Here is a 14,433-nt window from a genome sequence, read left to right as displayed (position 1 = left end):
GAAGAGTGATGACTTTTTTTGTTTTGCTTAAACATCAGAAACTGAATTTTGTGTGTGTGTTGCCAATTAAGAATTGCTGTGAGCAGCCAAGAAGTGCCTTACCTGTCGTATGTTTGTACATCTAAAAGGAACAATTAGTCCCACTAGAGGGGTGTTTTAAATGGAGCATTATTAATCTCAACCAACAGATCTTTGTTCACGTATATTTTCTCAAAGATACAAATGATAAATTTAGACCATGGAAATGCTGCTTAGAAAGGTGAGTTTCCTTGAGCAGCTGGGACTGCGGCTGCACGATTTCTCCCCAGGATCCTAATGTGCCTGTTGCCCACAGTCCTGTAAGCCTGATGGGTAAAGTCAGACTGTGCCTTTAAGAATTATTTTCCATCAAGTTATTTTTGAGATCAGAAACTTTCCCAGATGGCATCTGCTTTTTTGGGGGAAGGTTGTTTTTTTCAATACGGAAAGTCACTGTCTCAAAGGTGCGGGGTTTGCCCTTTATCCCCTTCATTCCTGTGATTGTTTTGTCCCTGAATGCAACAGAGCATGCTTGTGTCTGGTCTGCCTGCATTGCTGTCATTGCATTTGGGGCCAAAAAGAGGAAACCCTAACTAAATATTGAACTTCCAGAATCTGCGGAATACTTTGCACAAACCGTGGAGAGCAACTTTGACCAAAACAGTTTACTGCTTCTTTTGTCTTTATTTTTTTTATTTTTCTTCTTTTTTTTTTCCTAAGCCAGCTCTACTTTTCTCAATGTGAAATAAAGACAGATTTGCACCCTAGGTGCATACTTTCTGGGAATGATGAAATGAGGTTTGGGTGTTGATAGCAGTGTTTGAGTGAGCTGCTGGTCAGAGAAGTGAATGCTATTTACTATTTATGTTGAGTGTGTCTTAAAAAAAATGGGAAAGGTCACTAGAAGGCTAATGAGCATAAGACTTTGTAGAGCGAACTGAAGACTAAAGGCTGCGTGAATCTGATGTAGAGGCGAATGGTTCTGTGTGTGAACACTGTGAGCTAGGATATTTAGCCATTGTAGTTTTACCTTGCCTTGTCTCCTGTAGGGGAGGGCATCCTTGCCTTCTTTAGAGCTGAAACAAAATCGGATCCATCCTCTGTCACAGTCATTCAATCCCACTGAAGTCTGTGAGCATCAGCGCTCCCCAGGCTTGTGGGGGACTGCGTGTATCAAGCACACATCCACGGAGCTGTGCCTCTGTGAAGATGGGGGAACACTTTATAGGGAATGATGAATCTTGTGGTGGGATAGTCACATTTCTACTGCCAGATAAACTCTGCTCCCTGAGGATCACCCCATCACCCACAAATTGATCTGTTCTGAACATCTCCCCTAAAGCTCTCCTATAACCATTGTATTTTATAAGTCTTGGGAGGCACTAATTCTTTTTCAGATACTGTGATGGCCATCAAAATGAGCAAAGTATCCTACCATGTGCATCGTGACCTGAAGATGGGGTTGAAAGGTGTTTGAAGGTTAGAGAAGGAAGAAGAGAACATGTAACTGGTGGAAATGCATAAGGATGTGTCATATTTTTATTTTTGTAAGTCTGATTCTCTAAGTGCTTGTAAAGTACTTTACTGTTGTATATGTGGTGATGCAGTAGTTCACAATATCCTTTTATTTTTGTATATTCCCCCCTCCACAATAATCCCTTTCTGTTCAACTCATAGAGAGTAATTTAAGAAGACAAAATTTATATATCGTAATAAAATGCTCAAACTGTCATGTTGATGTATCCGGAGTTTCCTTCCTTTTCCTTATCCACTTACTTGGTGCCTAATGCCCCTTTCCTATCCAGAGGGAATGTTTTTGGTGTGTCCCTCCCTTGCCCATGGATTTCAGCCCAGCTCCCCACGGTCGGGAGGCTGTCGTCTCAGACAGTCAGTGCTGTGATGTGTAAAACCTGCTCTGTCACGTATGCCCAGGGAAAGTTAAAATAGCAGAGGGCACAAAACTCACGCTTCCTGCAGAGGTAATTTTACCTTTCAAGATTTCCCTGGTCGGCAGTTTTACCATTTCTTCACTTTAAATTTCCCTCTTCCTGCTCGATCTTGTTCTACCCGGCTATGAAGCTCTGGTGTTCAATCTAGATAATTCCTCTCCCAGCTTTTCCATGGCCTTCAAGGGCAGGAAGAACCGACATAATGCTTATTTCATATCCAGGTATCCACATCCTCGTACAGTACCAGGACCCCTGCTACGTCCTGGCTGTCCAAATCATGAAGGCAGATGGGTTGCATCAGGGCTAAAACCCTGCCTGGCCATGAAGTGCATTTTAAAGCCATTGCTGTAAATGCCTCAGGCTCGCCAGCCAGCTCTTAGTAGAGCACTCAGCTGTCTTCCAAGACCTAAGATGTCTGCAGGGAGAATCTGACACTAATCCTCATGGAAAAATCATACTGGATTTATAGGGATGAAGTCAATAGGCTTGGATGAAAACGGCTGTTAAACTCTAAGGAATGGAAAGGCGAAGGAAAGCCATGTTATGCAAGAGGCTTGCTTCAGGTGCACGGGAAGTGCCCGTGTCCTCATCCCAAGCTTTTTGACACAAATCACAGCTGAACTGCTCCTCGGATGAAGGGTGGGAGACACGCTCATGCTCAAGCACCTGAGGAAACACAGCAACGTGGAGAAGGCAGGGGATGTACAGACTGGGGGAGTTCAATGGTTGAAACCCAAATGCCAGATGAAGGACATGTGCATCCACTCCTGTTATTTAAATAAAACCATAAAACATGAATGCCGTCCAATGAAGATTCCTGAGGTGGCAGCTAAATCCTCAGCAGCAAAAGCAGTATTAGATGCAGGATATGTGTTTTGGCAAGTGCACTCAGATGAGCTAACCCCTAAGCTAGTGGCTTTTACTGTGCCATTTAGATGTTGTAAATTTAAGCAGATGATGCTTGGTATTAGTTTTGCTCCTGGGATATTTCAGACAGTAATTGCACATCTCTCTGAAGGATTACAAGGTGCTGAAGTTATAATGGATGGACTTTGAATTTAGACTAGACGCCTTTATGAACAGAAGGAAAGGTTTAGGCTGGTTTTACAGACAGCAAGAATGCTGAGTGTAAAATGCCAAAAGCCTCACCTAAAAGAAGTTGTTGATAATGGGCAGCTACAAATTAAATAATAATAAACCCTCACATGCTGGGATCCCCATTCCACTCAACAATGCAGAGCTGTAAGGCAACAACAGATGCCTTCATCAAGTTTCATTCCACAGCTATGTACAGTCAACAAACAAGGGAGGGATCTGCCTCCAGACAAAGAACCTTACCTGATACTGGAGCAGTAGAAACTTCCCCCTGCTGGCAAGCCATCAGCTTGAAACTGCCATGTGCAAGACCTTGGGCTTGGGGTCTCTGCTCCTTAGGCTCAGCAGACGGTAATGTCACAGCCTGGACCTGCAGAAGTGTCCTTGGAAGATCTAGGCAATGCCAAGCAGCAGGGAAGTTGTGTTGTCCTCAAAAATGTCATGAATCTGTGCCCCTGCGAGGGAACCACCAGCAGCATGCCTGGACTGATGCACCTCATGGCCACCTGCACGAACTGTGTCTCCTCTGGCACAGGACGCTGAACTGTCACTCAGGCCATCTCAGTGGGGAACAGACATGGGATGGGAGTCTGTCGCAGCAGATAGGCCTCAAGGTCCCTCTGTCCCCAGAGCAGCTGACCCTGCGGCTCCACAACTGCCTCCCAGAGCAGCCATCCCAGGATGACTGAACCCACCTGAGATGTGGCTCAGCGACCTCCTTGTGTCCCGTGATGCAGGTTCAGTGCCTCAGGGGGCACCTTAGCTTCAGCAATTGAGACCCCAGGGTGGCTGCACGGGCCTCTGGATGCTTGGTCTGGCGGTGGGATGGTGGCTTCCCTGGCTGGCACTTCCAACTGCTCTCTGCAGCGTCTGCTCAGCTGTGGTAAGAAGTGTATCTAGTGCTGATTTCCAGCCTGTTGCTCAGGGGAGTGACTCCCACCGCAGATGCAGCCTTTGCGGTTACCCTGTGGCCCAGAAGGAACGTGGCTTGGCCACGCGGGTGTGCCACCACGTTAACCATCGCTAGCTCTCCTGCCTGTTTCTAAATCCCCCGGTCTGGTTACACAGGAGAGGAGCAAGGACCTGCCCCAGGGCTGCACAGCTTCTGCCGAAGCACCGAGTCCCCTTCCGCTGGCAATGTGCCCAGCCACAGCGGGGAAATTAATGCAGGAATGGCTTGTTCGCGAGCAGCATAGAGGGTCCTGGAATTGCTTTTTGGGGGCGTAAGGAGGGAGTTTTATGAGCTCTATTTTCTGCTTCTAATAATGATATTGGATCTAAACAGTTCCACGCCTCGGAGTCCAAGACAGATGGGGAGTTCACATCTACGAGGATGAAAATGCTCATCCCGCCAAGCCTTTGATTCTCATCGTATCCTTCCTACCCTGCAAACAGGCGGACAGCACATTTCTAGCATAAAAATATCCTCCTCTCCAGCTAACCACCTCCAGATTCCCTTCCTGAGCCTGTTCTGAGCCCGGTGATTAGACATTTCTATATACATAAACATTCAAATCATCTCCCCAGGACTCTTCCTGTCTCACAAGCAGATCCTGAGACCAGCGGCTATTTGCAGCTCCTTGAAATACAAATGGGATCAGGGCTTCTTCCAAGCGGACTGCTGCAGTCGGGGCCCTCCGTGCACCTCCCCAGAGCACCTGGCTTGCACCCCGGCCATACAGCCTCCCATCATGGGCCACCAAGACGCCCATCACCTCCTGCACTGGAGAGCAAACTGCTCCAAACACCCCGTGCGTGGCTGCGGGTGACGATGCCAAGAGGCTGCATGGACCGGGAAACCTGTGTTGGCACTGGGATGTGCCGTGGGAGTGTGTGGGGATTTGCACACTTGCAGAGGGAGGGTGCAAAAACAAGCCAAGTGCAAAGCAGTGGAGGAGTGAGCAACACACACGAGTGCAAACTGCATTCTCTTTGATGGAGGATTGTAGAAACATTACCTTCCCCTGGGGCTTTACAGTGAAATAACCTGATTATTCATAAACCAGCTAGAACCATCAATCCCTCATTTATCATTTTCAACATAAATAATAAGGGCAAGAGAGGAACACACCAGCAATAAACTAGTTATAGATGTAGTGTTGAAATCTGCCCATTTCCTTTAAATATGCCCCACTTACTGATAATAAACAGTGATCCAACCAATTCCTCATCTGAGTCCTCGAGCGTTGGATTACAAAGGACACAAGCCAACACCCTGCTTTATGCTAGTGGAAATCCATTTGGCGTTTGTGTGGGAGGCCAGCGAGGAAAACGCAGCAAATTTAAAAAAAACACACTTGTCTTGCTGATAAATGCCTCAGGAAATAAAAGCCTTTGTATTCTTCTTTGACCTCTTCCACTCACAGATGGGTTTTTGCTGTGCTTCCGACAGGGTTTTTTTTTAGCGCCTGCACTTCCAGGACATTCATTTTAGCTGCTGAAGAGCACGACTTGGCCACCTGGCGCAGGGGATGGTTTTAAGTACGGGCATCCTCAGCGCCTGTGGCTGGCTAGGCGACGATTCACATCATGTTATGGACCTACCGACCTGTTGCAGCCCAGTAGGAGGGACTTGGAGGTGCAGGGCTGGGGTTTTAGCTTCAGGTCCAGCTTCTAGTGAGGCATTACAGGATGGCAGCATCTCAGGCCTCTTAGAGCATCCTTGGCTGGTTGAGCACGGGCTTTGCCCTGGAATATAGATTGAACCAGAGGAGATAGCACCCAGAGCCACGCAGATCCCTAACTAGTATCTGGGAGAGGAGTTGAGCATCCTTACAGCTCTAGCCTGAGCCTGTTATCAAACTGAAGTGAAAGTGGAGTGGAGCAGGCAACGGCGGAGCAGCACTTGAGCCTTGGCGTACTTTGCTAAGCACGGCACTGCTATGCCTCCGGGTCTGCCCTTGAACTTTGCAGCTTGGGCCCTTTCCGAGTCCTCCGGGACTTGTAAACGTTTTGGCAGCACCAGCCCTCTGTGCGAGCCCCAGCCATAGCTGAAGCGCACTGTTAATGAGCCACGTGTTTCGAAGGCCTCCAGGCTTGGCACCGGATCACGGGGACCCGTTGGAGCCCAGCTCCATTAGCCGGCCGCGCTACGCTGTGCCACAGCCCAGCAGAACCGGCTGCAAAGCGCCCAGCTCAGCACTTTCTGGAAAAGCTTCATTTGTGGAGCAGCGGCCAATTTGGGGGAAGGTCCTGCTGCCCTCCCCCACCCAGTCCCTCCCCTGCCGCTCACCCCTCCAAAAGTCTCTCCTCTATATGCACTCAGAAGGGGGGGGGGGGGAATTACATATATTTTTAAACACTGCCTAATGGTGAAAAACAACATCTGGAGAGCAGCCTTGCCCCTCACACAGAGTCCTCCCTCTCCACATCTCGATATGAAACCCAACAGCGGACCCATCAGCTCAGCGATGGCGCCGACTCTCCCTGCGGGTGCCATCAGCTTGGGGACAGCAGCCACCGACCAGGGGACAGCAGGTACTCAAGAGCCTTGGAGAAGCGGGCGGCTGGCTAAAGCCATACTCATTGTTGGGAGATCTTTGGAGAGCGAAGGGAAGAGGGCTGCTCAGCAGCAGGGTGACCCCTTGCCTGTGCCTGTGCCTCCCGTGCTGGCCCATCTCCCCGGGGCCCCCAGGAAACAGGGGTGCAGGAGAAACCCTGCTTCCTTCGAGCCTGTTTCCAAAGAGGGCTCTTCCAGCCAACATTAACACACTTTGCTTTACTTCCCAGCATGGCTCGGGGCAGAAAGCAACATCTGGACCTAATAAAAAGGCTGCCCTCCCCCACAAAGAGACCCAAGAGCAACCTCTGCTATTTGGTTTCCAACCTCTGCTGTTTGGTTTCTCCTTCACCAGTGGACGGAGGAGCCAGCTCCAGCTCAGGGGTTGTTGCTGGTCTGAAGGGGAGCAGGATGCTCTGGCAGCCCACAGGGACTGGTAGCTTAAAAATGGGTCCAGCGGGGTGAAGTTAGATGGGTTTCGCTGCTAAGGAGCCAGCAATGCTTGAACTGGTTGCGACTTCTCATCAGGGTACAGAGTTGGAGTATAAGGATTTGTTCTTCCCTTGAACAGAATGGCGCTCTTTTTCAGTTCCAAAAACACGAAAGCTGGAGATGGCTCTAAGCCAAGGCCCAGAATTAACATCCCCATGGGGAAAAGCTCTGCTTCGGTCCAACTGGAATGCAGATTCAGACCTGGCACCCATCTTCAGGCACGCACCGACCAAGCTCCTCGCATGTGACCTCTGGCAGCTGCTTTGCTTTCTGGAAAGGGCTCAGGACAAAACAGCAGCAGAAAATACTCCTGGATCCTGGGCAGAGCTGGATCAGGATTGCATAGCTGAAGTCCGGCCTTTTGCAAACAAACACCCAAGTCAGTGGAGTCCAAACCTCTTCAGAGTCCACGTCTCACCGGAGCTGATTCAGGGCCCATCACACCGCACCGGCTGACAGCTGCTCTGAGCAGAGTTTGAGGAATGTGTTGAATGAGGATGTAGTGTCTTTGAGAGCAACCTTCTGGACAGTGTTGCTCTGCATTTTGCTTTTCATGAAACCTTCTCTTCCCCCTGTGCCACCGGAGGCAGGAGAGGAGCCCCCAGCAGCCCACGGAGGTGCCTCTCTCTTGCAGGCACAGCGTTTTCTGCAAATACTGACCTGCGATGTGCAGAGCAATTGATTTTGGCTGGCTCGACCGGGGCTGCACGCCCGTGGGTGAGACCTCAGGCCAACCTCCCCAGGGCTTCTGCTTCCTCCATGGGTTTCCTCAGCCTCTGCTCTGGAGCACTGGGGGCTGCCGTGGCAATTAATAATGACGACTCGAAATACACCATTGTTAGCATGGCCGGACCTTGCAGCTAGCGTGATCGGTGTTTCCTATCCCCTGGCATCGCCTCGGCAAATACTGCAACAGAGTTTTCTCCAAGCTGAACACGCATCTAGTCATCAAAGAGATTGCAAATGACTAATAAATATGAAAAGAAGTCAGGGGGGCAGCAAAAATTTCTGGACCAAGATCAATCTTCACTGACAACTGCTGCTTTTTCTAAGCAAAAGTACCCTGCAGAGTTTAAAACAGCGTCCGCCTTCAAAGCAGAGAGCTCTCCAGATGGAGTTTACCACCATTGCTAACACTCTGTGCTTCATCAGGTTACATGCATTTACAGAGAGACATTCGGATTATTCCCAAAGAAAGGAAACACACTGGCCTCTTCAAAAATACAGACTTGAAACGATGTGTGACTGATGCTCTCTCCACGATGCAGGTAGCAAATTGATATCTGGGCCGGCCTCCCAAGCGCCGCGGGCAGTTATTTCTGCCTGTTCTCCTTTTACAAGGGTCAACAAGAGGAAAGCCTTACCTGTCGGTGGTTACAGCGGGGTTGCTGTGTCTGCAGCTGAGATGAACGTGGTCCCTCCTCAGGTGGGATCCAGACACCCTCCTGCGCCTCCCCGGCACAGCATCACTGCCGCGCCGGCAGGAGTGAGCCCACGAGGCTAGCAAGGCCGGGAGGGCAGAGCCAGACGAAGCCTGATTTGCACTGGAGCACCACTCCGGAAAGCAAGACCCAGAAAGCGGCGTGTTTGCAGCACAAGGATTTTGCCTTTCGACCCAGCTTCTGCCGCTTTTCAGTCCAGGGCACACGGGCAGACGCCCTCCCCGCTGTGCGTTTCACAGTGGTGGTTTTGGACACCCTGGTGCCACCACGGGAAGGGACCTGCAGCCCCGCAGGGTCCAGCAGCATCCCACACGCTGGGGGCTGCCGAGGCTTTCACCTCCCCAAGCCCCCCTGCATCCCCGTTAGGCGATTCCTCCTCACAACGGCTGAGACAATCGCGGCTCCAGGCTGGAGAACTGCGCGTCCAGGGATTTTATTTCAGGAGCGTTTCTGCAAAGCTGTTTTTAGGGGTTTGTTTGTTTGTTTGTTTGTTTGTGCACCAGCCCACCAGCTCCTCTGAGAGCACTTGCACTTCACTAAAGCTGACATCGATCTCGGCTCGCTCAGACACAACTGCTCCAACCTCCCATCGGTGGCAAGTGATTTATTACCACTCCGCTGCTTGGAGTCCTGACAAATACTCATTTTGGTAATTACAGGAGGCCAAAAATGAGAGGATAAATAAACCTGACAATTAATTCAGCTGTTACCCCCCCCCCACACACACACAGTGACACTCATTCCCAAGTTTCTTACGAACCCAACTCTTCCCAGACGGGCACACAAGCCAGGTAGAGCTCAGCCAGCCAAAACACCCCTGCCCCTGTCCAACACCCTCAGCGTCCCAATGCTGATTAAGAGCCAGGCATCCCATCAAAAGCCGCTCCATTTTCCTTCCAAGTTACTCGCCAGCCTAAAACGTCTCATCTCCTGCCAAGATCAGCTCTTTAGCCCTCTGCATCATTATCAGAGAGCATATATAATTTCGCGGCAAATCACAAGAACTGATGAATGACTACTTGGATTGCAATTGTCAGGAGAGTACAAAATGCTTCCTGCTGTAAGGAGCCTGGGAATGGTTACTGGCTTTGCTGGCCAAAGGCACGTCTGACCCATTCAGCCGCTCAGTTGAAGAGCCCCTGCTCCGCCGGGGGCTGGTGTGTAGGGACGGCAAGCTGCCTTGCTGGGGAGGGCACAGGGCTGGGTGCTACCAGCACATGGGTTTTGTATTCTGGTCTGTTTTGTACCCTTTTTTTTTTTTTCAGTCCTACCCTGCTCATCGCTGGGTACCACAGCTACATCCCTCTGCCCTCCCCGTCACCTGCAGGCAGGGCACAGGCAGCCGGCGGGGAGGGTGCTGAAGCCCAGTGCACAGGGTCCTGGCTCGTGCAGCCAGGACAACCTCGGTCTCGTGCCCTTTCCTTCCTGTTCTTATCACTCACCCTGGCCTAGCGACACAATCTTCCTCTTGCTTCCCTCCTTTCCAAAAGAAAAAAAATTCCCCATAATCCTAACTAAACACCAGTTCATCACCAGGAGAAGGTCGCAGCGCACCTGCGTCTTCTCACAGCCTCTGTCCAGGGCAAAGACATCGGGGACCATCTTTTATCTTCCCTTTCCCCTTCAAAAACCCATCTCCTACCCAGTCAAAATAGGAGTGAGTCTGGACTTCTGACTTTTTTTTTTATTGCTGGTTTTCAAAGCCATCTGCTTTTGTCCCGTTTCATTTTCATCTCTTTATGCAAGAGCTTTTCAAGTAGACCTAAAGTTTTCCATCATTAAATTGTAAGTGTTGGCCTTCAATTTAGAGTTTTCCCACCTTCTGTTTCTTCAGCATCAGTGTGAATTATTGACCAGGGCTACTGCTGTCAGCCCTCGTCAGCGTTTAAACCCTGATGCGAGAGGCTGAACAGCTTGGCTTCCATTTGTACTATTTATTAACTTATTCTAATTGCCTTCAGAGTGGCAAAAGCCTTTCCAAGAAGGATTTCAACAAAATTGCTCGTCTCAGAGATCTTTAGACTGATCTTTAAGAGCCAGCAGGTATCTACCTAGTGCATTGCCATGGGACCTGGTCGCTGGAGGAGCATGCGGAGACCAGAGGAGGCAGGTTTGGTCGGTGTGGGTACGTACCTGGAGGGATTTCAGATGGTGTCTGGGCGATCCAGAGGACCTAGGGTGATCCTTCACCAGCACAGAGACAGGAGCCTTTTAGACGTCCCCTGGACAGACAAACCAGTCACGCAGTATTGGGGAGGCTTCCTCCAGGACTTGCAGCAGCTCGGATCGGGGTGACCGCCTGAAACGTTGAGCTGGCAGAAGGTAGCTGTACACCCTGGCAGAAATGCTCATTGCTGTTCTCAGAAAAAACATCTTTTGTGTAAAATCCATTTCTGAGCCAATCCGGCTCCTGGCCCCAACCAAAGTCAACCGCACCCCACGGGACAGATGTCAGACGTAAAGCAATTCAGACCCGCAAACAGATACCAAGGCTTCTGTTTCGGTTCTTAATTAGGTAGCGGCTAATTAGCCTCCCCAATACTTTCCTATAAGGCTTGTGAGGGATTATCCATCACCAGAATATCTTTTTTTTTTAAATTAAATTCAATTTAAATTCAATTTTTAAATTCAATCACAGTTGAACGACGTTTTCCTTGGCTGCTGGTCAAAGAGCAACGAAGCCAAGGTGTCCTCCCGCATTACCCCTGCTCGATGCCAGCAGGGATGCAAGTATCTCTTGTTTGGGGGCATTTAGCTAAGGGGTGCATGGTCCTACAGCTGTCCTTGGGTGCCACTAGCATCCCTTGGTGACCAGAGTCAATAAAACCATCGTGCTTAAGCAGCTCTTGGCCATCAGTTGGTTAAAAAGCAGCACAGGGGGGTGAGCCCTGCCTGCAGATGGGGAAACTGAGGCAAGGAGGGAGGCTGTGACTTGGCCAGAGCACCGATCCCACGAGCTTTAGGGTACGATGTCCCGTCGTGCTTCAGCCAGCAAACTCGTCCCTTGCCAAGGTCTTTCCAGCAGCCCCGTCCCCGTCACCAGCGGTGCCACGGGAGGGTCACGGCGCAGCCGGCGAGCACGCAGACCCCACCACCTAGACCAGCCCGGCAGTGACACCGGGGGCTGTATCGGCCAGCCCCGGTGCGAGCGAGCCGCACGCCTTGGGGCACTGCTGCCACCGACCCTTCCCCCCCTCTCTCAGCCCATTTTGCCACAGACACCCCCATCGGTGCCCCGCCAGCACGGGGGTTCCCAACCCATCCCGCACCCCCCTCACCATCCCGCTCCCAATTCGGCTGCCCGGTGAGCAGCTCGCCCTACCTGGGCTCACGCACACAAACAGGCAGGAGCATGCTATATTTTGCTGCCAAATAAGCTTTTTTGTTTGGGTTGGTTTGTTTGCTTTTTTTATTATTTAACCAGTAAGGCAGTGTTCGGACACTGCTACCCACACCGCTTGCTGGTGGGCACGCCGAGCAAAATAACAGTGAACAAACCCCTTCACCTTTAGTAGAAGAACCCCACCCCTCTACAGCAAGCTGCGGAAATATTTACACCTGGTGGTTTCTCTGTACAGCCCCAGCTATCATACAACTCACTTCAAAACAGCTATGCACAGGTTGTTGTACAAAAGATAGATATTTCCCCCCGGTACAGTTCAAGCGATAAATTGTCCAATAATTTGTTTGCCTGTTTGTACAAGTTACAAAGTTGGCGAACATTAACTTTAAACTTGGGTTTTTTTAATAGTTTAACATGACTTTCTCCTGGATTGCACAACCACAGCCGGCAGCAGAAGGAGGTGCCGGTCGGACCCTGCCGTGAGGTTTTGGGGTGCTCGGGGATGCCTCAGTCCCCAGCCGGGGAGTCAGCAGGGGGGAGCACGAGGGCCAGAGCGGGGCAGGACGGGGGGGAGCATCATGACCTGCAGGAGCAGCAGCTCCCCCTTTCCCAAAAACATGCTCCCCCCCAACCCGTGTGTGAGCAGGGAAATGGTGGTGGTGGTGGGGCCATCCTGCAGCAGACCCCCGGGGCTGGGTGCATCCCCACGGAGCGGCTGTGGGCCTCCCGCCTGGCACGCTGCCAACGCATTGATTTGACCCAAATTAATTAATCTGCAGCAGGCGGATGCTCCCTGCTCCAGCACCCCGGCAAGGGCGGCTCGGAGCTCCCCAACAGGAGCTGCCGCTGCCCCGTGTGTCCCCTCGGTGTCCCCCTGTGCCCTGTCCCTGCTGCTGTGGGGACGCGCTGGGGGACAGGCGGCTGCAGGAGGGTCTGTGCAGGGACGGGGCGTGCACAGGGAGACCAAGGATGGAGACGCAGCAAGACAGAAAGCGTCAAAAAAGAGCTGTGCCGTGGCCAGCCGTGAGGCTGAGCTCTCCGCGGGGGGGGATTCCCCAAGTGTAGGATCCTGCCGGAGCAAAACCCACTGCCCACGGCGAGTCTCACGTGCCCCTGGGCTGCTCCCCTCCTGCGTCTCCCACCCCAAGGCAGGCTGTCCTGGCATGATGTAGACAGGCAACACAGCCGGGGCCTGAGCTCTTGCACAGAGCTGGGAACATCAGCGACGTGTCCTGCTCCAGAAACCATCCCAAAGGATCCCACTGAGCAGGGGCGTGAGGCTGCCGCAGCCCCGCAATGACTGGGGGTTACCAGCGTCTCCCCGACACCTCCATGTCCTCCCAGCCCCGCAGCACTGTCCCCTCCTGCAAACACTGCCCTGCCCAGAAGATGGTGGATAACATCTGCCCAACCATCCATCCACCAGCACTGAGCCACAAACCCCAAAAGGACTAAAACCACCTCACAAACATCTGAAACTCTTGACACCCTCACAGAACAGCCCTGGGCATCAGCTGTGCTTCGGGGCTCCTGGGCAGCCCCACCAGCTCCGACCCCTCGCCCTGCACAGAGGAAAGATACAGTGGAAATGAGAGGAAAAGAGAAACACGGCTACGGCGTTAGCACCAAGGGGTGGGACAAGCTCTTCACCCTCCATCCCATGGAGGTGCCGGCCATGCTGCAAGTAAATGCTGCCCGGGGTTAATGGGGAGCACAACCCAACCCCGCTCCGGCTGGGGTAGCGACAAGGCGGCTCTGCAGCTCCTGGCTGGAGCCCGTGGCCCTTCCCGATGTCCCAACACCCAGCCGTGCTCAGCCCACAGGGTCAGCACGGGATGCCCACACCGTGAGGAACCCAAACGCCGCCCCAGTGCCTCCATCCCCGGCATGCTGTGGGGCTGCGGGTACCACCGGTGAGAGCGAGCCGCAGGGAAAGCCAAGGCTCGGTGCGGCCGCCCCAAGAGCAGGAGCTCAGTTCAGGCGCTTCTCTCGCCCCTCTCTCCACGCCTCAACCCACGCCGGGGTCCCTGCCAGCGAGAGCCGCTGGCCGCAGGGTCTGCGATGCTGGTCAGCGGGGCTGCGAGCACCGCAGCCGCCTTCCACCAGCAACCGGCACCTTCCTGGACTTCTGGAGACACCAAAGCAGTACACAGTATTGCTACTGTGCCAAGTGGGAACTTTATTCTTTGTTGTGGGTTTTTTTTTTTGCTATTTTTTTCCGAATAGGTTAAGGAGGTGGCTTTGAAGATGGGTCGGATTTGGATTTTTTTTTTCCTCCCCAGCAAAATCTGCAACACTTTAATAGCGTTATGCCCAGACATCAGCTCTGTTAGTTTTTACATCTCAGAGCCACGGAGACACCAGCAGCAATAACCTGGGAACGGAAAGACTTCCACATTGCTTGTGCATTGTCTCAGATTTTTTTTTCTTTAAAAAAAAAAAAAAAAGCACAACAGAAAAGACACAAACATTGATGAACATTAAAAACCTGTACATTGTAAAAAAAAAAACCCCAAAAAAACCCCAACAGAAAAAAAAAAAAACAAACCCCAAACAAACAACAAACACGATCATTCTCTTGCTTTGAAATCAGAA

The sequence above is a fragment of the Gymnogyps californianus genome, chromosome 16 (genome assembly GCF_018139145.2).
Source record: "Gymnogyps californianus isolate 813 chromosome 16, ASM1813914v2, whole genome shotgun sequence".
Classification (NCBI taxonomy): domain Eukaryota; kingdom Metazoa; phylum Chordata; class Aves; order Accipitriformes; family Cathartidae; genus Gymnogyps; species Gymnogyps californianus.
This window is presented reverse-complemented; position numbering follows the sequence as displayed.